Below are 13,717 nucleotides of genomic sequence, written 5' to 3' on the forward strand. Positions count from 1 at the left end.
GTGCTGTGCAGTGACAGTGTACTGTACACTGACTTAATGTACTGTACACTGACTTAATGTACTGTACAGTGACTTAATGTACACAATAATAAATATTTCACCTAAAACTCTCTTCTTTCATCATTCACATCATTATATAATCATCATATAATCATCAGATGATAATTATAATGATTGTGGTAACTAGAGGCTGTTTCATTCACTAGATGGTTGCAACTATGGGAGTACCAACCACGGGAGTATCAACTACAGGAGTATCAACTATGGGAGTACCAGCTATGGGAGTACCAACTATGGGAGTACCAGCTGTGGGAGTACCAACTATGGGAGTACCAACTATGGGAGTACCAACTATGGGAGTACCAACTATGGGAGTACCAACTACAGAAGTACCAACTATGGGGGTACCAACTATGGGAGTACCAACTACTGGAGTAGCAACTATGGGAGTAGCAACTATGGGAGTAGCAACTATGGGAGTAGCAACTATGGGAGTACCAACTATGGGAGTACCAACTATGGGAGTACCAACTATGGGAGTACCAACTATGGGAGTACCAACTATGGGAGTACCAACTATGGGAGTACCAACTATGAGAGTACCAACTATGGGAGTACCAACTATGGGAGTACCAGGGCCTCCTACTGGTGAAACATTCTATATATCACAATCATCACAGTCATTATAATTATCATTAGCATAACATTCTTACTTATCACAATTATAATGATCACTGTAATGATATTTTTTTTTTCAACAAGTCGGCCGTCTCCCACCGAGGCAGGGTGACCCAAAAAAGAAAGAAAATCCCCAAAGAAAATACTTTCATCATCATTCAACACTTTCACCACACACATTATCACTGTTTTTGCAGAGGTGCTCAGAGTACAACAGTTTAGAAACATATACGTATAAAGATACACAACATATCCCTCCAAACTGCCAATATCCCAAACCCCTCCTTTAAAGTGCAGGCATTGTACTTCCCATTTCCAGGACTCAAGTCCGACTATATGAAAATAACCGGTTTCCCTGAATCCCTTCACTAAATATTACCCTGCTCACACTCCAACAGATCGTCAGGTCCCAAGTACCATTCCTCTCCATTCACTCCTATCTAACACGCTCACGCACGTTTGCTGGAAGTCCAAGCCCCTCGCCCACAAAACCTCCTTTACCCCCTCTCTCCAACCCTTTCGAGGACGACCCCTACCCCACCTTCCTTCCCCTATAGATTTATATGCTTTCCATGTCATTCTACTTTGATTCATTCTCTCTAAATGACCAAACCACCTCAACAACCCCTCTTCTGCCCTCTGACTAATACTTTTATTAACTCCACACCTTTTCCTAATTTCCACACTCCGAATTTTCTGCATAATATTTACACCACACATTGCCCTTAAACAGGACATAATGAATTTTTTTTTTTTTCAACAAGTCGGCCATCTCCCACCGAGGCAGGGTGACCCAAAAAAGAAAGAAAATCCCCAAAAAGAAAATGCTTTCATTATCATTCAACACTTTCACCACACTCACACATAATCACTGTTTTTGCAGAGGTGCTCAGAGTACAACAGTTTAGAAGCATATACATATAAAGATACACAACATATCCCTCCAAACTGCCAATATCCCAAACCCCTCCTTTAAAGTGCAGGTATTGTACTTCCCATTTCCAGGACTCAAGTCCGACTATTTGAAAATAACCGGTTTCCCTGAATCCCTTCACTAAATATTACCCTGCTCACACTCCAACAGATCGTCAGGTCCCAAGTACCATTCGTCTCCATTCACTCCTATCTAACATGCTCATGCACGCTTGCTGGAAGTCCAAGCCCCTTGCCCACAAAACCTCCTTTACCCCCTCTCTCCAACCCTTTCGAGGACGACCCCTACCTCACCTTCCTTCCCCTATAGATTTATATGCTTTCCATGTCATTCTACTTTGATCCATTCTCTCTAAATGACCAAACCACCTCAACAACCCCTCTTCTGCCCTCTGACTAATACTTTTATTAACTCCACACCTTTTCCTAATTTCCACACTCCGAATTTTCTGCATAATATTTACACCACACATTGCCCTTAGACAGGACATCTCCACTGCCTCCAACTGTCTCCTCGCTGCTGCATTTACCACCCAAGCTTCACACCCATACAAGAGTGTTGGTACTACTATACTTTCATACATTCCCTTCTTTGCCTCCATAGATAACGTTTTTTGACTCCACATATACCTCAATGCACCACTCACCTTTTTTCCCTCATCAATTCTATGATTAACCTCATCCTTCATAAATCCATCTGCTGACACTTCAACTCCCAAGTATCTGAAAACATTCACTTCTTCCATACTCCTCCTCCCCAATTTGATATCCAATTTTTCTTTATCTAAATCATTTGATACCCTCATCACCTTACTCTTTTCTATGTTCACTTTCAACTTTCTACCTTTACACACATTCCCAAACTCATCCACTAACCTTTGCAATTTTTCTTTAGAATCTCCCATAAGCACAGTATTATCAGCAAAAAGTAACTGTGTTAATTCCCATTTTGAATTTGATTCCCCATAATTTAATCCCATCCCTCTCCCAAACACCCTAGCATTTACTTCTTTTACAACCCCATCTATAAATATATTAAACAACCATGGTGACATTACACATCCCTGTCTAAGACCTACTTTTACCGGGAAGTAGTCTCCCTCTCTTCTACACACCCTAACCTGAGCCTCACTATCCTCATAAAAACTCTTTACAGCATTTACTAACTTACCACCTATTCCATATACTTGCAACATCTGCCACATTGCTCCCCTATCCACTCTATCATATGCCTTTTCTAAATCCATAAATGCAATAAAAACTTCCCTACCTTTGTCTAAATACTGTTCACATATATGCTTCAATGTAAATACTTGATCTACACATCCCCTACCCACTCTGAAACCTCCTTGCTCATCCGCAATCCTACATTCTGTTTTGCCTCTAATTCTTTCAATTATAACCCTACCGTACACTTTTCCTGGTATACTCAATAAACTTATTCCTCTATAATTTTTACAATCTCTTTTGTCCCCTTTCCCTTTATATAAAGGGACTATACATGCTCTCTGCCAATCCCAAGGTACCTTCCCCTCTTTCATACATTTATTAAACAAAAGTACCAACCACTCCAACACTATATCCCCCACTGGTTTTAACATTTCTGTCATGATCCCATCAGTTCCAGCTGCTTTACCCCCTTTCATTCTACGTAATGCCTCGCATACCTCCCCCACACTTACATTCTGCTCTTCTTCACTCCTAAAAGATGGTATACCTCCCTGACCAGTGCATGAAATTACTGCCTCCCTTTCTTCCTCAACATTTAAAAGTTCCTCAAAATATTCTCACCATCTACCTAATACCTTCCTCTCCCCATCTACTAACTCCCCTACTCTGTTTTTAACTGACAAATCCATACTTTCCCTAGGCTTTCTTAACTTGTTTAACTCACTCCAAAATTTTTTCTTATTTTCATTAAAATTTCTTGACAGTGCCTCTCCCACTCTATCATCTGCTCTCCTTTTGCACTCTCTCACCACTCTCTTCACCTTTCTTTTACTCTCCATATACTCTGCTTTTCTTATAACACTTCTGCTTTGTAAAAACCTCTCATAAGCTAACTTTTTCTCTTTTATCACACCCTTTACTTCATCATTCCACCAATCACTCCTCTTTCTTCCTGCCCCCACCCTCTTATAACCACAAACTTCTGCCCCACATTCTAATACTGCATTTTTAAAACTATTCCAACGCTCTTCCCCCCCCCCCCACTACTCATCTTTGCACTAGCCCACCTTTCTGCCAACAGTCGCTTATATCTCCCCCGAACTTCCTCCTCCCTTAGTTTATACACTTTCACCTCCCTCTTACTTGTTGTTGCCACCTTCCTCTTTTCCCATCTACCTCTTACTCTAACTGTAGCTACAACTAAATAATGATCCGATATATCAGTTGCCCCTTTATAAACATGTACATCCTGGAGCCTACCCATCAACCTTTTATCCACCAATACATAATCTAACAAACTACTTTCATTACGTGCTACATCATATCTTGTATATTTATTTATCCTCTTTTTCATAAAATATGTATTACTTATTACCAAATCTCTTTCTACACATAGCTCAATTAAAGGCTCCCCATTTACATTTACCCCTGGCACCCCAAATTTACCTACTACTCCCTCCATAACATTTTTACCAACTTTAGCATTGAAATCCCCAACCACCATTACTCTCACACTTGATTCAAAACTCCCCATGCATTCACTCAACATTTCCCAAAATCTCTCTCTCTCCTCTACACTTCTTTCTTCTCCAGGTGCATACACGCTTACTATAACCCGCTTTTCACATCCAATCTTTATTTGACTCCACATAATCCTTGAATTAATACATTTATAGTCCCTTTTTTCCTGCCATAGCTTATCCTTCAACATTATTGCTACTCCTTCTTTAGCTCTAACTCTATTTGAAACCCGTGACATAATGAATATAATCATGATATCAATTAAAATCATCATTATCATTATAATTAATATATGTAATTATAATCATTATAATTATCACAATCATAATGACAATAATTATCTCTATAACTATAATCATAATGCTCCTAATCATTATAATGATCATAGTTACAATTATCATAATTATCACAATTATAATCAAAATGATCAAATTCAGTATAAGTGTGATAATCATAATTATCCTGAACATAATTATCCTAGCCATCATAATGATCATAATCTTAATAATAATTATAATTATCTGGGTTTGTGTGAAGGTTGAGTCTGTTTAAGTAGCTAGTGTGTAGTATGTAAGGCTTCTATCAGAAGGACCTGGGCTCAATCCTAGTGTGTGGGGGAGGATGTGGCTGTGTTACCTTATCTTCAAGGCAAGCAAAATTGCACACCTGGAGAGTGTACAGAGAACTTTTACAACACACGTAAGTATGATAAAGCACCTAAATTACTGGGAACAGTTGAAGTCCCTTGATTGTATTCCCTGGAATGCAAGCAAGAAAGATACATGATAATGTACACTTGGAAAATCCCAGAGGGATTAGTACCAACTTGCACACAAAAATCACTCCCCACGAAAGCAAAAGACTCGGCAGGAGATGCAACATTCCCCCAATGAACAGCAGGGGTACCACGAGTCCACTGAGAGACAGCACAATAAGTGTCAGGGGCCCAAGACTGTTCAGCTGCCTCCTAGCATACTGTAATCTTTATTAACTAATTCAGTAGTGTAATAAGTCTCTACTAGACTTATCAAAACCATGTATCATGACCTGATAGAATATTCAGTTCTCCTTTATTCACTGTACCTCATCTAATGACCATATGAACTATGTATTATTGCCTTATTAATCTTAAGTTAATCTTTAATTTTGCCTAAAATGCTCTGCATACAAAAGGGCTTTTGGCATGTACACTCAACTATTATATTCCTCTGTACAACCATGTAATTTGTCAAAATAAACATCTTAATCTTAAGGGGGATTACCAATAGACCCCTGACTGTCTTCAAGAAGGCACTGGACAGCCACCTAAAGTCAGTACGTACTTGATCAGCCGAGCTGTGGTTCATGCGATGGTTTATGTGTGGCCAGCAGTAACAGCCTGGTTGATCAGACCCTGATCCACCATGGGGGCATTAACCCTTGAAACCCTCTCCAGCTATACTCCAGGTATATGCCTGTCACTTCACCTAGCAGAAAATAGGTATCTAGGCCACTGCTGTCACTGTTCACCTAGCAGTAAGTAGGCACTTGGGTGTTAGGTTATCTTATACCTGCTGTCACTGTTCTTCTAGCAGTAAATAGGTACCTGGGTGTTAGTTACCTTACACATTGTTGTCAGGTGACACACTGGTTTCAGATGACACTGGTGTTTTATCTACCTGCAATCTATCTGGAGGGTGTTTTGGGGGTCAGTGCCCCCATGGTCAGTCCATGACCAGGCCTTGTGGTGGACCAGGGTCTGATCAACCAGGTTGTTGCTGCTGGATGCATGCAAACTGACATAAGAACCACAGCTTGGGTGTACAGGTAATGAATTTAGGAATTTTGATTCTGGAAGGCCATGGAGGGCCACTGGCTGTGCCTCCAGTCCATCAAGGCTCCAAGGTGGTGGACTATTTTTATTTCCTTCCATTCTCTTTTATTGTTTCCTGCCACTAAAAAGTCACTTGGAGTGGGGTTGTCGCAACTACTATTGTTTGTCTTGTGAGGTCTGTACCTCCTGGTCCCTTTAAGATGGTGTGCAGGGCAGCTGGTGTTGTAGCATTGTTTTTGGAGGACCAAAGAGTGGCACATCTCTGGGTGAAAGAATTTACAGGAGGAAGAGTGACACATTCCTTTAGACAGGAGGTCACGACATTTTTTGGGATGCTCAAAGTTGCATGTCCCATTTGTTTTTCCTGATATTCCATGCTTACATGCTCCTCAAGAACGTTACATTATCTGATACACGGAAAGAAGTGCTGACCAGGGAAGTGGAAAGTATCGAACTTAAGTTAAAGGACTCTTACAGGACCCAGGAGAGACAAGAGGAGCTAAAAGCAATTAGTGAAATTGAAGGAAATTTGAATTATTTCTTTTCATATGCCAGAAACAAGGCAAATACCACATTTAGTATCGGGCCCTTGCTTAGACAAGATGGGACTTACACAGATAACAAAGAAATAAGTGAGATACTGAAATCCCAATGCGACTCTGTGTTTAGTGATCCACTAATTAGTCTAAAGATCGACAATCCAAATTATTTTTTCATGAATGAGCCTCAAAACTCCATCAATGTAGGCCAGATTTCCAACATTACCCTAACTTCGATAGACTTTGAGAAAGCCACTGACAACATGCCCATGCACTTGGCCCCAGGCCCAGACTCGTGGAACTGTGTGTTCATTAAGAACTGCAAGAAATCCCTTTCACATGCCCTAAGTATACTATGGTGGAGCTTAGACATGGGTGAAATTCCACAGCCACTAAAAACAATGGATATAGCCCCACCCCATAAAGATGGCAGCAAGGCTTTAGCTAAGAACTATAGACCAATAGCTCTAATGTCCCACATCATAAAAATCTTTGAAAGAGTGCTAAGAAGCACGATCGCAAACCACTTGGTTTCCCCAAAACTGCACAATCCAGGGTAACATGGGTTCAGAGCAGGTTGCTCCTGCCTCTCGCAACTTCTGGATCATTATGATATGGTCTTGGATGCATTGGAAGAAAAACAGAATGCAGCTGTAATATACACAGAATTTGCAAAAGCCTTTGACAAGTGCAATCATAGCATAATAGCACACAAAATACATGCTAAAGGAATAACCGGCAAAGTGGGGAAATGGATCTTCAACTTTCTAACCAATCGAACACAAGGAGTAGTGGTCAACAGAGTTAAATTGGAAGCTGCTATAGTGAAAAGCTCTGTTCCACAAGGCACAGTACTACTTACTTCCATCCTCTTCCTCATACTCATATCAGACATAGACAGAGATGTAATCCACAGCACCATGTCATCCTTTGCAGATGATACTAGGATCTGCATGAGACTGTCATCTTTTGAGGACACTGTTAACCTCCAAGAAGATATAAACCAAGTTTTCCAATGGGCAACGGAAAATAATATGATGTTCAATGAAGACAAATTCCAACTATTCCGTTATGGAAAACTAGAGGAGATAATAACTAGAACTGAGTATACTACAAACTCTGATCATACAATAGAGAGGAAAAATAATATGAGGGACCTGGGAGTGGTAATGTCTGAGGATCTCACTTTCAAGGATTACAACATGAGAATGTTCAAAACAAGAGATGCCAAGCCAATGATCCTTTTCAAGTCACTTGTTGTCTCTAGACTGGAATACTGCTGTACATTAACATCTCTCAAAGCAGGTGAAATTTCAAATCTAGAGAGTGCACAGAGAGCCTTTACTGCACATATAAGTTCCATCAAACACCTCAACTACTGGGAATGCTTGGAAGCACTTGACTTGTACTTGCTGGAACGCAGGTGAGAGAGAGATATAATCTACACTTGGAAAATCTTAGAACGAATGGTCCCGAATCTGCACACAGAAATCATGCCCTACGAAAGTAAAAGACTGGGCAGGCGGTGTAAAATACCCCCAATGAAAAGCAGGGGCGTCATTGGTACACTTAGAGAAAATGCCATAAGTGTCTGGGGGCCCAAGACTGTTTAACAGCCTCCCACCATGCATAAGGGGAATTGCCAATAGGCCCCTGGCTGCCTTCAGGAGGGAGCTGGACAGATACCTAAAGCTAGTGCCAGATCAGCCGGGCTGTAGTTCATATGTTGGACTACGTGCGGCCAGCAGTAACAGCCTGGTTGATCAGGCCCTGATCCACCAGGTGATCTGGTCATGGACCGGGCTGCGGGGGTGTTGATCCTTGGAATACCCTCCAGGTAGATTCCAGGTAGGTAGCTCCCTCTTGAAGATAGCCAGGAGTCTATTGGTAATCCCCCTTATGTATGCTGGGAGGCAGTTGAACAGTGCTCATGGCACTCTTGCTTTTCATTAGGGGGATGTTGCACCACCTGCCAAATCTCTTGCTTTCGTATGGAGTTTTTTTTATGTGCAGATTTGGGACTAATCCCTGTAGAATTTTCCAGGTGTAAATTATGATGTATCTATTCGTCTGCTTTATTGTACTTATACATACAGTGAAAGTTCTCTGTACATTCTCCAGATCTGCATTTTGCACCTGTCTTGAAAGGGGCTGTTAAGTGTACAACAATATTCTAGCCTCGAGAGAACGAGTGATTTAGAGAAAATTCTTGGGCTTAGCATCCTTTGTTTTAAAGGTTCTCATTATCCATCTTATAATTTTCCTAGATGTGGTAAATGCATTGTTGTGATCTTTGATAGTAAGATTCTCTGACATTATCACTCCTAAGTCCTTCACATTAGTTATTCGCTATATTATGTGGTTAGAATTTGTTTTATACTGTACTCGTATTTAGCTTTCATTTCCTCAAGTTTTGTATAACAGAGTAATTGAAATTTGTCCTCACTGAACATTATATTGTTTTTTGTGGTCTATTGAAAGCCTTTGTTAGTAGGTTTATTCAGGTATGGGTACACATAAATACAGTTACATAAATTTTCATACATAGCAGCATATATGTAGATTACCTATGATAACCTAAAAAAGCCAGACAAAGACTTATTTCCACTGGGGTCCTTGAGGTTAATGTTCACTTGGAGATTTGCGGTGTTCTCAGTGAATAACACTCATGCTAATTCAAATATTGTCAGTAAAGGAAGACACGGTGCTGTGGCTTACATCTCTGCCAGATATGAGGATGGGAGTGAGTACTATACCTTGTATAGTGGCCACTTCTGACTTTACTCTGTTTACTGTTATTGTTTTATATTCATTAGAAAGTTAAAGATCCATCTGCCTACTTTTCCAGAGTAAACAGGAGTACATCTGGATTTATATCTACAGTTGAATTACCTTTTTAAACCAAGTTAATAGTAAGATATGTACTAAACATGCAAGATTTCAGGTACATCTTGCTACTTCTACTTACGCTTAGGTCACACTACACATGTACATGTACACATTTATGTATACACACTCATCTGAGTTTTCTTTGATTTTATCTTAATAGTTCTTGTTCTTATTGCTTTTCCTTTCATATCCATGGGGGAAGTCAAATAAGAATCTTTCCTCCGTAAGCCATGCGTGTTGTAAAAGTCAACTAAAATGCCAGGAACAATTGGCTAGTAACCCCTTTTCCTCTATAGCCTACTAAAAAGAAATATATGTGAACAGTATTTAGATAAAGGTAGGGAAGTTTTCATGCATTTGTGGATTTAGAAAAGGCATATGATAGAGTGGATAGGAGAGCAATGTGGCAGATGTTGCAAGTATGTGGAATAGGTGGTAAGTTACTAAATGCTGTAAAGAGTTTTTATGAGGATAGTGAGGCTCAGGTTAGGTTATGTAGAAGAGAGGGAGACTACTTCCCGGTAAAGGTGGGTCTTAGACAAGGATGTGTAATGTCACCATGGTTGTTTAATATATTTATAGATGGGGTTGTAAAAGAAGTAAATGCTAGGGTGTTTGGGAGAGGGGTGGGATTAAATTATGGGGAATCAAATACAAAATGGGAGTTGACACAGTTACTTTTTGCTGATGATACTGTGAACATAAGAACATAAGAAAGGAGGAACACTGCAGGAGGCCTGCTGGCCCATACTAGGCAGGTCCTTTACAATTCATCCCACTAACAAAACATTTGCCCAACCCAATTTTCAATGCCACCCAAGAAATAAGCTCTGATGTGAAAGTCCCACTCAAATCCAACCCCTCCCACTCATGTACTTATCCAACCTAGATTTGAAACTACCCAAAGTCCCAGCCTCAATAACCCAACTAGGTAGACTGTTCCACTCATCAACTACCCTATTTCCAAACCAATACTTTCCTATGTCCTTTCTAAATCTAAACTTATCTAATTTAAATCCATTACTGCGGGTTCTCTCTTGGAGAGACATCCTCAAGACCTTATTAATATCCCCTTTATTAATACCTATCTTCCACTTATACACTTCGATCAGGTCTCCCCTCATTCTTCGTCTAACAAGTGAATGTAACTTAAGAGTCTTCAATCTTTCTTCATAAGGAAGATTTCTAATGCTATGTATTAATTTAGTCATCCTACGCTGAATGTTTTCTAACGAATTTATGTCCATTTTGTAATATGGAGACCAGAACTGAGCTGCATAATCTAGGTGAGGCCTTACTAATGATGTATAAAGCTGCAGTATGACCTCTGGACTTCTGTTGCTTACACTTCTTGATATAAATCCCAGTAATCTATTTGCCTTATTACGTACGCTTAGGCATTGCTGTCTTGGTTTAAGGTTGCTGCTCACCATAACCCCCAAGTCCTTTTCGCAATCTGTATGGCTAAGTTCTACATCATTTAACTTATAAGTACTAGGGTTATGGGCACTCCCAAGCTTCAGAACCTTGCATTTATCTACATTGAACTGCATCTGCCACTTTTCTGACCAAGAATAGAGTTTGTTTAAATCCTCCTGAAGTTCCATAACATCTACGTTTGAATCAATTATCCTACCTATCTTTGTGTCATCGGCGAATTTGCTCATATCACTAGTAATTCCCTCATCAAGATCATTGATATATATTATAAACAACAACGGGCCCAAGACTGATCCCTGTGGAACGCCACTTGTTACAGATCCCCACTCGGATTTAACCCCATTTATGGACATTCTCTGCTTCCTGTCAGTGAGCCATGACTCGATCCACGAGAGCACTTTTCCCCCAATGCCATGAGCTGCCACTTTCTTTAACAGTCTATGGTGCGGAACTCTATCAAAAGCCTTACTAAAATCTAAGTAAATAATATCAAATTCTTTATTGTGGTCAACAGCCTCAAAAGCTTTACTGAAGAAAGTTAATAAATTAGTTAGACAAGACCGTGCTTATGGGAGATTCTAAAGAAAAGTTGCAAAGGTTAGTGGACAAGTTTGGGAGGGTGTGTAAAGGTAGAAAGTTGAAAGTGAACATAGATAAGAGTAAGGTGATGAGGGCATAAAATTATTTAGATAAAGAAAAATTGGATATCACATTGGAAAGGAGGAGTATGGAAGTGAATATTTTCAGATATTTGGGAGTTGACTTGTCAGTGGATGGGTTTATGAAGGATGAGGTTAACCATAGAATTGATGAAGGAAAAAATGTGAATGGTACGTTGAGGTATCTGTGGAGACAAAAAACATTCATGGAGGCAAAGAAGGGAATATACAAAAGTATAGTGGTACCAACACTCATATGGGTGTGAAGCTTGGGTTGCAAATGTTGCAGCGAGGAGGTGGCTGGAGGCAGTGGAGATGTCCTGTCTAAGGGCAATGTGTGGTGTAAATATTATGCAGTGAATTCGGAGTGTGGAAATTGGAGGAGGTGTTGAGTTACTAAAAGTATTAGTCAGAGGGCTGAAGAGGGGTTGTTGAGGTAGTTTGGTCATTTAGAGAGAATGGATCAAAGTAGAATGACTTGGAGAGCGTATAAATCTGTAGGAAAAGGAAGGCGGGGTAGGGGTCGTCCTCGAAAAGGTTGGAGGGAGGGGGTAAAAAAGGTTTTGTGGGCGAGGGGCTTAGACTTCCAGGAAGCATATATGAGCATGTTAGATAGGAGTGAATGGAGATGAATGGTTTATGGAACCTGATGTGCTGTCGGAGTGTGAGCAGGGTAATATTTAGTGAAGGGATTCAGGGAAAATTGTTATATTTATACGACCGGACTTGAGTACCGGAAATGGGAAGTACAGTGCCTGCACTTTAAAGGAGGGGTTTGGGATATTGGCAGTTTGGAGGGGTATGTTATATATCTTTATATATGCTTCTAAACTGTTGTATCTGGGTGCCTCTGTAAAGACATTGATTATGTGTGAGTGAGGTGAAAGTGTTGAATGATGCTGAAAGTATTTTCTTTTTGGGGATTTTCCTTCTTTTTGGGTCACCCTGCCTCGGTGGGAGACGACCAACTTGAAAAAAAAAAGTACTTACTATGTCTGGTATCTTATTTTCATTTCTAAGATATCCTGACATCACATAGGATATACTGTCTATCTCTGTGAGATAAACAGTAGGGTGACCACCCATAAGTAGGGTGATCCCCAACATAAGGAGAAACACATTAAGTATCATTCATTTCATCACTTTTGCAGACATATATTGACATCACAGTTCAGATGACATAGAACTGTGACATCATCACCCATCCTTCAGAGTGCAGAGCCTGTACTTTCAACCTCCAGTTTCCCTGAATCCCTTCATAAATGTTATCTTGCTCACACTCCAGCAGCACCTCAAGTCATGAAAACCACTTGTCTCCACTTCTAACACATCGTTGCTGTATGACCCTGGTGGGTTTAGTGCTTAATTTTCATTATAATAATAATTCTAACACACTCACACAAGCCTGCTTTATGTCCAAGCCCCTCAAACACAAAACCTTTACCCCCTCCCTCCAACCTTTCCTATGATAACTCCTACCCTTTATTCCCTCCATTAAGATTTATACACACTCCAAGTTATCTAATTTTGTTCCATCCTCTTTAAATGTCCAAATCACCTCAACAACTCCTCAGATTTTTCTTTTATATAGACTCTCAAATTCATCTACCAATCTTTGCATCTTTTCAGAATCTGCCAAGAGCTCTGTGTCATCGGCAAAAAGCAACTGTGACAACTGCCACTTATTAGATTCTTTATAATGCCACACTTCTCCCCAGCATATTCATTCTCTTACAACTCCATCTATAAACATGTTAAACAACAAGGTGACATCACACATCTTTCTAATACTCACTGGAAAATAATCATATTATTCACAAAGGACCAAGAGTATTTGTAACTACCTGACAATAATGCTGACAGACTAAGACCTGAGAGCCAGCCTCAGTCATACACACACACACAGTCATCATCACAATTATTAGGGTTCAGCACTTAGTTTTATAATAATAATCACAATTATTGTATTTATGGGCAAGTACTAAACCTGTAGAGATAATACACTGCATAGGAAATGTCAGGCAATCAGGCCTGATGTAAGGAAGGGGAGGATAGCCCATGTCCTGGGATCAAGA

This window comes from Cherax quadricarinatus, chromosome 49 (genome assembly GCF_038502225.1).
Source record: "Cherax quadricarinatus isolate ZL_2023a chromosome 49, ASM3850222v1, whole genome shotgun sequence".
Taxonomy (NCBI): domain Eukaryota; kingdom Metazoa; phylum Arthropoda; class Malacostraca; order Decapoda; family Parastacidae; genus Cherax; species Cherax quadricarinatus.